The following is a 15342-nucleotide window of genomic DNA, read 5'->3' as shown; positions in this document are numbered from 1 at the left end:
TGTCTGACCTACTACTTTCTGGTAGTTCTTTTTCTGGTTTTATGCAGTTTTCTCTTAAGTATGTGAAAATCAGTTTTCAGCCCAAGACCGGAGAGACCCATTGCTGGTTGCTAGAACTCTTTTTTCCTTGTAGTTCACTCCTCTTCAGTATTTAGCCCCAAATTCCGGCTGTCTCAGCTTCTCTGAGTCCTGATCTCTGCCTCTCTGCTCAGTGAGACATGAGGCTCTCTCGAGCTTCCCCTTTGTGCTCCGCAGCCTGGAAACTGCCTCTAGGTGGGGACGATTGTAGCGCTCCCTTCTCTCATTCCCCCTCCGTCCAGGATCACAGACCCCCGTTGCTTTTCATCTGGTGTCTGGACACCATTGCTTCCTAGCCTTCATCTGTCTTCTCCATCGTAGCTGGAAGGAGAAGTGCCTCCCTGTGTGGGTTTGATGTCCCACCAGGCGGAGAGATGCCACTTTGAGCTTTACTGGATGTCTTCCTTGGTTGGGGTGAGCCCTTAGGTCATATGAGATGAAAATACTCGGGTTTTAAGTGCTTGGGCTTTGAGATAACTTTATTTGGGGAATGAAGAAGTCAATGAGACCAAACAGGAAGTAAAACAGATGTTCCCTTTCTTCTCACAGTTACCAAAAGATGCAGGATGATTTACCCCTTTCCAAACCAAGCTGGAGAGGCGTAGCCAGGTCAGTCTTCACCATCTCCTGTTTCTTCCTGAAGTCTTTGCGTCCACTCGAGACTTCTGCCAGATAAGCTGGGGGCTCCGGCTGCCGTGGAGGCAGCGAGCTCCCCATGTACAAAGGGTTGAGAAAAGGCCATTTGGTCAAGGACCATAAACATTCCAATTAGCTTTGCCGCCTCATGGGCAGATCAGGAGCCCCTGCCTCATCCCGGGACCTGCTTCCTGCCCGAGCGTGTCCTCGGTGCTCCTCCTGGAAGCCTCAACCATTTGCCTCCCACGACAGTGGCTACTAGTCTCCGTGCAAATGCAGGAGGAGGGAAATGCAAGAGGCAAAAGATGAAACAACTGCTCTTGGGTCTCAGTGCTGCTCACTGGCCACATTCTTCCAGCCCCTCCCTGCCTGTGTCAGTGGGAGGCTGGATGTCAGAGGGCAAGGTTCTCAAGAGGTGCAAGGGGTCAGAGGGCTGAAACTGGTTTTGCTGCATCTGGAGGCACATCTGGTGATTGAGGTCTCCAGATTAGCTGCACTATGAATGTTTTGTTATAGGTGACCTGCAGTTCGATCCAGAACACTTAAAGTCTCTTGAGATCTATCTGACACAGTTGCCGCCAGTGTCCCTCAGGACGTTGGGCATGGGTGGGGGACCCATGTCCCCATTTCAGCAAAACCAAGGGAGGGGCGATGGAAGGTGAACGGTGGTGATGTGGCTAAGTGTGAGGGCACTGGGTTGAGTCTTTCTGGGGTCTTGCTAGGTGAGCGACCTTGGAAAGTTTCTTGACCACTTTGAGCCTTAGTTTCGCCATCTGTGTTCATGTGAACCATGATGGTATCTACCTCCAGGGTTTGCTGCAGGGATTAAGAGAGATAATCTCTAGAAAGGCCAGAGAGGCAGCATCTCATAAAAGTGTTTTTGCTGTTCAAGTTCCAATATATCTTTTTCTGCCATACCCAACCCTGCCCCAAGGCCATGGCACAGAGAAGAGGCCCTTGGGGCCAGACTAATTGTAACCAGGGCTTTAAGGATGCTGCTCCTGGGCATGCAGTCTTGTTTAGATTGGGGTGAACATCCCTATTCCTCCTTCCCCACACTCAGAGTGCCGAGGGACAGGACCTGTGACCTTCTATGCTCTTGGCTCAGGGTAATCTCCATTCCCCAAGCAACTCAGACATTAGTCAGCAAATTGACCCTGAGCTGAATGCCCAGTTTCCGCTCAGAACCCACCTAGTTCCTGTGGTCAGCTGCAAATTCCACCTTTGACAAGGGACTGTTGAGAATGTGAGTTTATACACATCTGATTCCTGCCTGAGAAAGCTGGAGTGAAGGCAGGAAGTATTAACAGGGCATTTTCCATGTAAGATGCACCCTCCCTTTGAAGATCCGCAAGGATATAAAGGAGTTTACCACCCCAGGAAGGTGTGAATGGCCCTCACACTTCGGTGTCCTCTAGAATCCTTAGGAGAAAGTTCTAAGAATGTAGAGCCTTGGGTTCTGGGAAGGGTGGGATCCAGAAATTTCTGTTTTTAACATGAAATCCAGGTGATTCTGATGCAGGTCTAAAACCCTGATCTGGAATTTCCAGACTGATATTTTCCAAGTGCATGAACCAAGCAACAGATGACAACAAAGCTCGAGTGACTGGCCTGTGTTGAGAAAGCTGGAGCCAAGGGGCATGGGGTGGGGGAGGGGAGGCACGGTCAGAGAGGACCGTGGCTGGGCCACTGTGTGCCGGGAGAGCTGAGAGATAGAGATGGAGCCAAAGGGGCTGTTGTTCGATCCTTGAATTGCCTCATTGATCCTCACCACAGCTGTGTGAGGCACATGAGCCTTATTTTTCCAAAGAGAAATTTCTGTGAGGCCCGATCGCTGAAGCAGGCTGCACGGGGACACAGGAGGGGCAGAAGGAGGGTCCATCTCAGAGATGTCCTCCTCTGAGGTTGGGCTTCTGGCGTGGCGCTGGGGCATGGGGAGATGGGGGAACAGCACTTGTCCTGACAGCAGCGGCTGGGAACCCAGGGGTCTTCAGGGTTGGCTGCAGACAAAGCCCACTCTGCCAGGATCGAGTGGTGAGAGGCAGTGATACACCTGCTCTGACTTGCTCCCTCCGTTGGCTTCGGGAAGAGTTCCTTCCCGAAGCTCTTGCACCAAGCACCTCCTTCTGGTCCTTAGGTCCCACATGGGTCCTTGCTCCCCGCTGTTTGTGTGTCCCATGTTCTCTTCCCTCTCTGGTGGAGCAGATGGATTAAAGATGACTTAAAAAAAATTACCAAGGACCTACTGTGTGCCAGGAACTGTGCTAGGTGCTGGGGACACAGAGGTCCAAAAGGCAGTGTTCCTGCCCCTGCTTGTCACCTGGTGAGGGAGGAGCCATCCCAGTGAGTGTGCCAAGTCAGGGTGTCTACACTGAGCTGTAGGCCCAGAGAACTCAGCAAGGCTGCACAGGGCAGGAGACGTTTGGGCATGTTCTTCATGGAAGACTGGGAGTTTTCCATGACTAGCAGGGAGGGTGGGGATATGGGCACATGTGGAGAAGGAGAAGACATCCCAGGCAGAAGGATTGGCAACTCCTGAGTAGCGGCGCACAGGAAGACCACACCTAAGTAGAACCCAGTGGTCTCCAGAATTGCAGCTAGCATTTGCAGGGCACGGTTCCTGAGAGCAGGGAGCCAGGCAGAGAAAGGGGTTTGGAAGTTGGCTGTGGCTAAAAATTCATCTGTACTGTGAAAATCCACGAGGCCAGGCAAAGAACAGCTGACAAGGAAAGAACGGTTGCTGGGAAGCCGTAAGGTGAACAATTCTCGGAGCTCCCTCAGGGCTGTGGATCACTTAAGTTCCTCACCATCCAGAGTAGAAAGACCTCACTGAGTAAAGGGTAAATTCAGTAGAGATTCTAGAAGGGTCATGCCTTGGAAGGATGCTAAACTAGCCCTCGAGTAAAGGCTACTCTAGGTCCATCCTGTAACAATTTTAGAAACAATTCTTGAAAGAATCCCCCACAAGTAGTTTAATTGCCTGCCAAAACCATGTTCAACACTCTTTCAAGGATTACAACAAAATTCAGCAAGCGATAATATAAAATTAAAAATACCTAGCATCCAGACCAAGCTCACTAGACATTCAAAGGAACAGGAAAATACGATTCGTAACCAGGAGAAATCATGATTAATAGAAACAGATTTATAAATGACAGTGATGATGGAATTAAAAAGCAAGGATTTTTTAAAAAGCTATTATACAGTGGCTAACTGAACGTAATAAAAAGGCATAATATTAAAAAAATAAAAAGCTATTATAAAACTGTTGTTTTCCCTTTAAATTCAGGGGTTTAAGGGAAAATAGTACCATGATGGGGGAAGATATGGTTGATATAAAAATGAACCAAATAGAACTTACAGAGAAGAAGAAAAATGACACTATCTGAAATGGAAATTTTATTAGATGGGATTAACAGGAAATTGGATGCTGCCGAAGAGAAGGTCAGTGAAATTTCTAAATGGAAGACAGAGAAAAAGGGGAAAGAGGAGAGGGAGGGAAGAGGGAGACGGGGAGATGGGGAGAAAGAAAGAGAGAGAGAGAGAACAGAGCCTGAGTGACCTGCAGGACAACATCAATATCAAGAGATCCAACATACATATAATTAGAGTCTCAGGAAGAGTAGGGAGGGGGTGAGGGTAGAAAAATGATTTGGAGAAATAATGGCTGAAAAATTTCCAAAGGTAATGGGACATATGTCAAAGCATTGCTTGTCAAGTACATGTATATAGCAGAGGCCAGATCATCAAGCTTGGCCCAAGCTGTGTTAAATAGTATATATTTTCATGTTTCCCAATGGTGGTCACAGGGTTATCAATCAGGGTTCTCTAGTGCAAGGAATATGTTTGTTTCTTTGTGGTCACACTGCATAATTAACTGAGGCATTTTGCTTATTTATTTATTTATAGCTGAGACAGTATCAATTTAGTGTAGGATTGTTGTAGCTCTGATGGGCTAGGAGAAAAGGGGAAAGCAATCTGCCAGATGCTATCTGTGTGATTTTTCTATTCCTGCAAAACAAATGATCATATAATTGGCTTAAAATGACACCTATTTATTATTTCACAGTTTTGTAGGTCAGAGATCCTGGTGTGGGTTAGCTGGCCCCTCTGCTAAAGGCTTTCTAGGCTGAATCAAGGTGTTAGATGAGGCTGTGAGGCTCAGGGGCCTCTTCTGACATCACTGGTTATTGTTAGAATTCAGTTCCTTGTGGTCGGAGGGCCGAGTCCCCATTTTGTAGGTGGCTGTCAGCTGGCACTCTCAGCTCCTGGAAACTGTCCTCAGGTCCTTGCCACGTGGCTCCAGCCATAGGCAGTTCACAACATGTTTGCTTGCTTTGTTCATGGCCATAAGACAGTCTGCTGCTTTGAATCTCTCTGACTTCTTTTGGAGACACACCTGATTAGGTCAGGTATAGAAGGGTCATGCCTTGGAAGGATGCTAAACTAGCCCTCGAGTAAAGGCTACTCTAGGTCCATCCCGTAACACCTAGGTCCATCCTGTAACACTTACAGAAACAGTTCTCGAAAGAATCCCCCACAAGTAGTTTAATTGCCCGCCCAAACAATGTTCAACACTCTTTCAAGGATTACAACAAAATTCAGCAAGTGATAATATAAAATTAAAAATATCTGGCATCCAGACCAAGCTCTCCCTGGTATAATCTCCCTTTGATTAACTCCATACCAACTGATTAGCAACCTTAGTTATAGAGGCAAAACACTTTTGCCAGATAATATAACTTAATTGTGGAAGTGAGAGCCCATTGTACTCACAGGGTCTGCTCACACTAAAAGAGAGAATATACGGGTTGTGTGCACCAAGGGGTGGGAAGCTTGGGGGCTGTCTTAGCATTCTGCCTACACTGTATTTTAAATTTTTGTATCTGTGCAGAAAAGGAAATAGAAGGAGGCCTTGGAATTGTAGGCACATAGGTTGGAGCCTCTGTCTAGGAAGTCCATAAGGAAAGGTGACCTTAATCTCCTCTAGCTCACCGCTGTGCCCCCAGGACCGGGTCACCTTCAAGAACATTGTAGGGCACATGTGTGAATGGAGGCATCCATGGATGGATGGATAAACAGAAGTTCATGAGGTGTGTTTGAGATGAAAATCTGGGGCCAGAGTGGGTGATGGTTGCTGACTTGGTGCATCCAAGGGATCTGCCTCTGATTCAATGCTTATGTCGGGCTCCCTACAGATTCCCTCATTTGCAGTGATCAACAGACAGGCCTTGGCTTTAGGGAACCCAAGTGAAGGTCCAAAGTGGAGGTCCCTTGTTTCATTACCCTTTTCATTAATCAAATCCCAAATGGAGAAATTATTTAATTTTCTCTCTGGGGTTTTCTGATTTATATCCCTTCTTAATCCAGAAAGGACTTTAAGACAGCTCCAAAAATAAGTATCATTTAGAGATACTTAGTCTGGAAAACATCCAGAATTTAAGAAGAATAATTTGTCAGAGAAACAAATAGGACTGAAGACAAATGGGGGAATTATTTTCTTAAAGTAGACAAAAATTGCTTGCCATTTTCTATTGAAGACAAGAAGCATCTTCCCAGCAAAGCAGCCTGCAGCCGGTGGTGAGCAGGTCAGCCCCAAACAGTTACTCTCTAGTGGGACTCAGATGCCTCCGATCCAGCCCTCTGTTACAGAAAGTTCACGAAACCCATTATTTTAGCTACACATGTGCTCAAATCCTCACTAATGAGTTCTGGACACTGCTGGTTTCTAGGCACTTGGTTCCAGGTTAGTGGCTTCACTTGGCTCCATAGAGTCGGAGGACACCTTTTGCAGGTGGTGGTGAGCTGGACCGTGTGCGCCAGAGGGGTGGGGTCTCGGCTGATGGATATGCAAAGAGGGGTCCAGGAGCATATGGGAGATGCAGTGCACTCAAATGTGCATTGTTTGCTCCTCACTGTTGATGTGATGTTCAGGAAAAAAGCTTTGTTGTATCTCCATGGCACGTGTGCCCCTGTGCTAGCTGTCGGACGCACGGAAGACAAAAGTATCAAGACTTTCCACGATAAATGGCCACTTTCTCAGTTTTGACGATGTAATTCATGGGGCCCAGTGCCAGATGAACATGTGGTCCTCATGTTAGAACGGCAGGGAGAAGTAGTCATTCAAGGTACTCACGTGTGTCTCTTTCCTTCCTCCCATTGGCTCCTCTTGATTTGTCCTGGTGCTTTGTAATGTGTTCTTTAACGTTGGCTTAAGTAAAGAAAAACTAGGATCTTAAATTATTACCGTGAATTTTAATGGTCATCTTTATACTGTATAATGCCATTTTAACACAAATATAAAAGCATTTAACTCATATGTGGTATCACCGAAATGATAGTTTTTATTGTGCTAATCTTATCCACGCCTATATGTATCTCATTCTCTCTAGAACGATGGAAACACTGCCAAAATCAACTCCAACTTTTATTTCATTCCATGATATAATCTTATTTGACCAGCACTCTGTACCTTCAGTTTCTTGCTGGGTGAGGAAGGGCTGAGAGCAAAGGGAGCTCTGGGGGCCCTGTCTCCCCCTCCCCTTCTGAGGTGTCATTTGCAGCATCCTCGGGTGGCCACCACAGGGAGCATGTACCATGAGTAAGAAAGGCTCTGATAGGGTTGCTTGGTCACTCGGGTTTCCCAGAAATCCACTGCCTTCTTTCTGCATTTGAAGTACGTCTGTTTCCAGTAGGGGGCGTGGCCTCTTGGGGCTGTCAGCACTCGGCTTACTTGGTCCTAGATGTAATTTGCTTACCTTATATTCCCTTTGAATCTTGCTGAACGTCCATGCATGGTAGGCTCACCAGAATCCTATGAGCACGGGGCCCCTGGGCACCGTCTGTGCCTGGGGCAGCACGGAAAGGAGCAAACACACACCTTGCTCCTGTCTTCTGCCCAGGTATGTACTCCACTGTCCTCTGGGATTTCATGTACAAAACACAAGTTCGAAGATAAAATTATTTTAAAATTCAAGCTGATGATCCCAAAGCACTGGCTACAGAAGAAAAAAAAATGGATGAATGCTAGCTGTCAGACACATGGAAAACCTTGTGTGCATCAGAGGACATAACTAATGCAGCGAAAGGAAACCCCACCTACCACGTGGGCGAACCTGGAGGCTGTTATGCTGAGTGAGAGAAGCCAGTTGGAAAAGGGCAGATGTTGATTGACTGCACTTTCACGAAGTACCTGGAGTTGTAAAATTCACTGAGACAGAAAGTACACTGCATGGAGGGGAGAATGGGAGATGAGTGTTTAATGGTATGGAGCAGCAGTTTGTGAGGATGGGAAAGTTCTGGAGACGGTAGTGATGATTGCTCAACATGATGAATGTACTTGGTTTTACGGAATTAGGCACTTAAAATGCTAAATTTTATGCTATGTATGTTTTACCACAATTAAAAGAAATTCAAGATGGCGACGTCAAACCTGCGTGTGGCCCTTTCGAGGACACGCTCCTGAGCACCGCTGGGTCTGGCGCCTGTGAAGCTGGTCCTGCGCCAGCCTGTGTTTACAAATGCATAGGGCAGTCCTCTTTCACTGGATGGTGAGATCTCTGAGGTCAGGGGCCCTGTCTTATTTCTCTCACTGACTCTGTGTTGAATGGAAACTCTAAGCTAAATTGGCGCTTGTTCATGATACATTTTAAAAAAATGCAGCCTTACATGCAATTTACATACATTAATATTCATATATTTTATAAGTGTACAGTTCATTTTGTTTTGACAAATGCATACAGTCATGTAACGGGCACTGAATCACGATGTAGGGCATAGCCATGACCCAGAAATTTCTCTGGTGCCCTTTGTACTCGATACCCTCCCCCAGCTCCATCCCCAGCAGCCTTGATCTGCTCTCTGCCACGTCTGGCATGTCTGTAACTGAAATCCTGCAATATGCAGTGTGTGTGTGTGTGTGTGTGTGTGTGTGTGTGTGTGTGTGTGTGTGTGTGTGTGTGTGTGTGTGTGTGTTGTGTGTGTGTGTGTGTGTGTGTGTGTGTGTGTGTGTGTGTGTCTGGCATGTCTGTAACTGAAATCCTGCAATATGCAGTGTGTGTGTGTGTGTGTGTGTGTGTGTGTGTGTGTGTGTGTGTGTCTAATAAGTTTCCATTACAACTTTTGGCATCTTAATTAAATGGATCATGTTCTCTTGGGGCAGCAGAGAGGTGAGGGCTTGGGCCCTGATTCAGGTACACATAGATTCTTATCCTAACTCTGCCCCCTTTCTGAATTCTGACTTTGCATGAACTTTTACCTTATCCAGAATCTGTTGCTTCCTATACAAAGTGGAGTTAATAGTGGTCCCCTCCTTTCATCCTGTGCATTTGCAGGGGTTGAACAAAGCGGTGTATGGAAGGTACTCGGGGCAGAGCTTGGCTCATAGCAATAGCTCAGTAACGCTTAGCTGTTTATCATCCTGTTACCGATGCCATCATCACCAAGAACTCTGAGAATGGCGTTTCCTCATCTATAGCATGGCAGTATCATGGTACCTTCCTTCTAGTGTTGCCATGGAGATAACTTAATGCCCATGAAGCATTTCGTATGGTGCCTGGCACGTTTTAAGCACTCTGCCGTGTAGCTGTGGATATTATTTCTGTTCTACAGCCGTTAAGGACCCTATTTTGCTATTCTTCACTAAGTAAAAGTCATCACCTTCTCTAATTGTGAGACGGTGTGAAAGGGCCCCGTTTAGATTGCTCTCTGCTGGTCTAGGTGAAAACCACCTTGCAAACAGCAACCACCAGTGTGAGAGAGTAAGGCCTTTCTCCCTGGGGGCCCAGGGGAGGAGCTCCATGTGAACAGGGGAGCCAAAGAACAGGAAATACCCTAGTCCTTTTTGTTTGTTTGTTTCTGTTCTTTTGAAAGAAGAAACATGACAACAATTGAGTTAAGAGGCGTAGGGTGGAGTGGGCAATTGAATCCTCAGAACTTCTTGAGGTGTTGGAGAGTCAGGGTACCTTCATGGCAGTGGATTCGGAAGTACGGGGAGAATAGTCAGTAACAGTAAATAATTCCTGGTACAAGAAATGGATTCATCTTCTGGACTCGTGGGCTCACATTTTCAAGTAAGGAGAGAATGTTGCAAATGATAGGAAACATAATAGAACATGCTGAAAGGAATACTTAAGGAATCAGGGGAACTCTACCTCTTTGATACACAAAATAGTTCAGCTAAATTTGACTTTGTAACTGGGTAATTAACATGCCCGTATTACAGCATTATTTTCCCCCCACGCCTGATGTTTGCAGAGAAATCTTCAGCCAAGTGCTTTGTCATTGCTGTTCTCATTTATAGACAGGGGCTGAAGTCACCCTGGCGGGAAAGCGGAGAGTGAACTCTCTGTGGACCACTTCTCATTAGGCAGCCAGGGGAAGCTGGTTTCCATGAGTTTCAGAAGAGGAGGAGTGATCGAAATAATGCATCCTCCTTACATCCTGATTTGCCTTATTTTCAAACCAGCACCCCACCAGACACTGCCCTTGACAACCAAAGTGAAGGAGAAGCAAGGAGAAACAGAAGCATCTTCGCGCAGATCCTAACAAGGGAACAGTCCCGCCATTTGCAATCAGATAAGGGATAGTATCTCCATAATAAAAGGCAATTGAGAATCTAAATGAAAAATCTAATGCTTTTCATGCTGATTTATTTTAGATTAGAAAAAGCTAAACCAGATGTAAACATGAAGAGATGAAACATGAAGAGGGAATCATGGCAGAGTGATAAATCTCAGTTTTGAGTTATTATAGGTACAGGGTTGCATTAACCAGAAAATACACTGTTGATCTATAAACTGCTCTGACATTAATTATTGTTGCAGAAGAGAATTCAGAGGATTGAATACAAACACGCAATGCTGGCGAAGATCAACCATGCATCCAGATTAGCCACGAAGAGTGTATTCCAGCCCCCAAGAGACTGCGTTAACCCATTGGCACTCCATGCCGGAGCCCTCCCTGTGACGTGCTATCTGCCTTCTAGTGGGATCTCCAACACTGGATGCTGAAAAGAAATGGCCCTCTTTTTTATTTTATTTTATTTTTTTGGATCCCAGCAATGTCTCCCATCATCCTAAAGAGAAGACCTAGCTGTTTGCTCTTCTCTCTTCTTTCCTTTTTCTTTACTTGGTCCCTTTTTACTTGCTCAATGCTTTACAAAGCCCTGGCCACCCCTTCACACACACACATGCACGCATGTGATGCACACCCATGCACACGCACACACGTGCTAATATGGGGAATGTTGAGAACACTAGGTCCTAGTTGGAGAGGGTCTTGGCTCTGGCATTTAGTAGCTCTGTGACCTAGAGCAAATTACTGAATGTCTCCATGCTCCAGTGTTCATATCCATAAAATGCAGAGATACTATCTCGTGGGTACTGGATGAGGGGCTAGATAGGGAAAACCTGAACTCAGGGACTGGCAAGTTTATTAAATGTCTGTTGTACCAATCCACAATTCTCCATCCAGAACTCTTGGGGCCAAATGTGATTCAACAATGATTTCTTGATTTTATTTCAGCAAGTTACACTGCACAACATTTCTAGTGGGATTTGAGGTAGCACCCTGTAATTAAGCTCACTGATGTTTTTGCAATAAAATGTATGAATATTCACACTAAATGGAATAAATTAATATTATAAATAGCCTCAGGTTAGTTCAGGTAACGTTTGGCTGTCAGATTAGTTTTCTGCAAACTCAGAGAGAAAAAAACCTCTCAGATTTCAGAGCTTTATGGATTTTAGAATTGCAGATAAGGGATTATGGATCCATAGTGAGGACTCAGATATCTTGAAGGAAGAGTCGGTAAACAATAAAAAACAGCAAAAACAATAGCATATTTGCTCATTAGGGCCCAGCTATTATGGCACAACTTGGGAGAATCGGGTGGGAGAATATGAGCGTTGCTTTGTAAAGTGTTTAGTTTTCTGTAAATGGATGGTTCTAATATTCTCGTACCCACGGTGTTCAGATCTCACTAGTGCTCAGCTTCCAGCTCCTGATGGAATTCATTGATCATTTTGTTGTCTATGTTATCAGTGTCTCAGCTCGTGTCAGGCTTGACCACAGAGTTTCTGCTGGTAGTGGTGTTGGTAAGGCTGGACCCTCTATGGTAGCAGGTGGTGAGGTGGTGCGGAAAGAATGCCAACCCGAGGACGGGAGGGCCGGTGCAGGTGCCCGAGCCCCGTTTTCTTGTCCATGGGCACTGATGTCTCTCACACTCCCTCGACCTTTGTTTCTTTGTTTCTTTGTTTCTTTTTTTTTTTTTAAAGATTTTATTTATTTGACAGAGACATAGCGAGAGAGGGAACACAAGCAGGGGGAGTGGGAGAGGGAGAAGCAGGCTTCCCGCTGAGCAGGGGGCCCGATTCAGGGACTCGATCCCAGGACCCTGGGATCATGACCTGAGCCGAAGGCGGACGCTTAACGACTGAGCCACCCAGGCGCCCCGACCTTTGTTTCTTTATAAAATAAGAACTCTACATGTTCTGGCCACTTCTCAGGGACTTTGGAGAGTCAGAAGGAGGTAATGTGTATAAAAGAACTTTGCAGACTGGAACATTCCCTATGACTGCGGGGTGTCATGGTTCTTTTAATGTCCTTGATCCTAATCAGAATGTTCTCTTCTTGATCGCCTCGATTCCAATTTGGTCTCCTTCCACTTGCTTTACTTTAACTGAACATTAAGCACTCACTCTCCTTGTTCAAAAATCCCCCAAACTTCCCCGTCACCTAGGAAATAACACCCAAGTTACCGTAGCATTCAAGGCTGCCCATGACATGTTGTCATGGTCTGTAGCTGTGGGGACTGCAGCTCAGACCATGAACATTGTTATAATGTTAATGGGATGCATTAACACTTGTGCTCTGACCTACAGAGCTATTCCCTGGTGTTGGATATTTCAGAATCCTCCGGTGTTTTGCCATTATGAACCATGCTGCAAAAAGGTCCTTGTGAATAGAGCTTTAACTGTATTTTGAATGAGTTAAAAAAACCCAAGGATTTTGAGCTGGGAGGGACATAACCAGATTTGCTTTATGGAAACATGGCTGGTGATGAGGTGGAGGCAGGAGGCCGCTGGGCTGAGAATGGGGAGGTTGCAGTGGTCTGGGCACGTAGGGTGGGAATGCCGTGAAGGCGGTGGGTAGAGGGAGCTGGAGATGGAATGGAGACATTTAGGAAATGTAACCAACAGGTGTTGTGGGTAGACGCAGCCACGGGAGTGGGCAGCAAGAGGGCCACTGGAGAGCACAGTGAGAAGCGTTTCAGGGACATAGCTCACAGTGGCTCAGTCTAGATTGTGGTAAACTGAGGACTGATGGGAAGTGAGGACTTGGGACAGAGACAGTGTGTGGCCATCTCCTCCAAGAAGATTTGCTGAGAGTGAGAAGGTGAAGGGAGGAAGGTAATGTATGGGGGAGGGAAGTTTTGGTTTTTTTGTTTTGTTTTGTTATTTTTTAGAGGGGGGAGTTGGGGGAGAGGGAGAGACTCTTAAGCAGGCTCCACTTCTAGCCCTGAGTCCGACGCAGGGTTCCATCTCACAACCTGAGAACATGACCTGAGCCAAAGTCAAGAGTTGGACGATGAACTGGCTGAACCACCCAGGTGCCCCTGGTTTTGTTTTTCAGAAAGGTTTGGACACAGTTAGAAATGAGGAAGGTGGAGTTGAAGACTGAGGGCGGAACGGGGATCCTGGAGGGGCATGACCTCCAAGGAGGCAGGAAGGTAGATTCCAGAGGGCACTGTGCATGATTTATCCTGGAAAAGAGGCTTTGCTTGCTTGCTTTCATTCATTCTTCCATCCTTTTTTTCCCAATAAATATTTATTGAGAGCCTACTATATGTCTGGCCCCGTACATTGGCAAGCAAGACAAAATAATGTTATTCTCAGAGCAGTTGGAATCTAGGGGAGAAGCAGACATCACTTGTAGATTCACGTGAATCCATGTAGATTTACAGTCCAAGGTGAATGTGCTGAAGGAAAGGAGTGTTTCTAAAATCTTATAAAATCTTATAAATCAGGAACTTGGTTGTGAGACGGGTGCCTGCAGATACTCCCATGATCAGGTCACATGAGCCAAGATCCAGAAGACGACCAGGGAAACAACATGCTTTGCAGCTGAAACAGCATGTGCAAAGGCCATGTAGTCAGGGAGAGAATTTGTGTTCAAGGGGCTCAGGGAAGCTCTTACAGAGTGTGTGTGGTCTAGAGAGAGGTGTCTGGTGATGCCACAGAGATTCCCTAGTGTAGACCACACAGGGCCCTCTTGTTACTTTGTCCTCAGGACAAAAAAGTGTTGCTGTTCTATAGGAAGGGAGTACAATGAGCAGCCAGCAGAAAGCAGAGTCAAAGCCAAGTCTTCCCAGGATGTCAGTATTGGATTGAGACCCGGGTCGAGGACAGAGATTCCTGAATCACCCTGTCATTGGGAATTCTTGGATCAGTAGTGCCGAGAGCCTGTACAAAAGGGTTCCAGGCTTTGAAGATGCAGAGGGCGGTGGGGCCTAATCAGCTTGCCATCCACTGCCAGTTGCTGGGTCCCCAGAGAGAGAGGAACAATCCTCAGTCCAAACCAGGGCACTTCAGTATTTGTCACTTCACTGTGGGGCTGGGGCTCTCGACTAGGACTGCGTGGTCCATCAGGACTTGCTGGGTAAAAATTAATTGTGTGTTGTCATGTCCCAGGGTAATTAACTTGCTAAATTTGATAGCGTTATTTTAAAATATAGGCATAAATATCTTTCTTAAAAGAGCCAGACAAGACAACAGTCCAGGAAATGGGAAGCTTAAAATCTTCGCTCAGCCAGAGTCATCTTCCGTACATCTGCTCCCCCTTCTCCCAAGACAGGTTCCAGACCCACCTGCTTGGTCATGTTGAAGCAACAGGGAGATAACTTGCTTCTTCTGCTCAGTTTGTGATTTAAATAATTTCTCATCCCAACGTCTAATGGTGTTGCACTTTTATTTCCTTCCTGAAAACTTTTCATGTGTTATCCAGTATTCCCTATGCCACGTCCATTGTAAGAATTCAGTTTGTGTCGCTCATAGACAACAACAGAGTTGGGCCCAGAGCAGAGAAGCCCGGGGAGTGGCAGAGAACAGTGTGTGACTCCCCAAGTCTCAGCCCTGCCCTGCTCTGGGTCCCACCCACTTTTCTCTGTCCCCAGATTGGTTGCCCAGGTGCTGGGGATGAGAATGGCCAACATGGGAACCGTACATCGTAAAGCTCAGCTCAGCCTGGGACTAAGAAGTTAACTGAGGTTCAGAACTGGAGGCTGGCTTCGCCTCTTCCGATCATGCTGCGCTTACAGCAGAGGGTTGGAAAAGTTACTCTTCACTTTTAGGGGAGAGTCATGGGGCAAGCGACGGTTGGCAGGTGTGGGGCAGACCCAGGGTGGAACGAGGTGCTCTGGAGTCTGATTATAAATTGAGAAATCCAAACCAGAAGTCTCACCCACAGCCAACTGCTTTCAGAATAAACGTGCAGAACAAACCTCTGCCTTTTGCCAGAGAAAGTCAGCCTCATCATCATACTTGCAGACAGCCGAACACTTCTGTATATATTAATCTGATTATGGTTTTTTCTCCCTCCCCTCCTCCTCCTCGTGCGTTTTGAAATCAT

At 46.3% G+C, this 15342-nt stretch overlaps 1 protein-coding gene across 1 annotated transcript in view; it reads left to right on the top strand.

Moving 5' to 3' along the window:
- C15H10orf90 (chromosome 15 C10orf90 homolog) overlaps nucleotides 1-15342 on the top strand; it is a 275568-nt gene that overhangs the window by 56963 nt on the left and 203263 nt on the right. The gene's annotated exons all lie outside the window — the stretch shown is intronic.

This window comes from Zalophus californianus, chromosome 15 (assembly GCF_009762305.2).
Source record: "Zalophus californianus isolate mZalCal1 chromosome 15, mZalCal1.pri.v2, whole genome shotgun sequence".
NCBI classification, from domain to species: Eukaryota; Metazoa; Chordata; class Mammalia; order Carnivora; family Otariidae; genus Zalophus; species Zalophus californianus.
The sequence above is the reverse complement of the archived record's forward strand: the minus strand, read 5'-3'. Positions and strand labels throughout refer to the sequence as shown.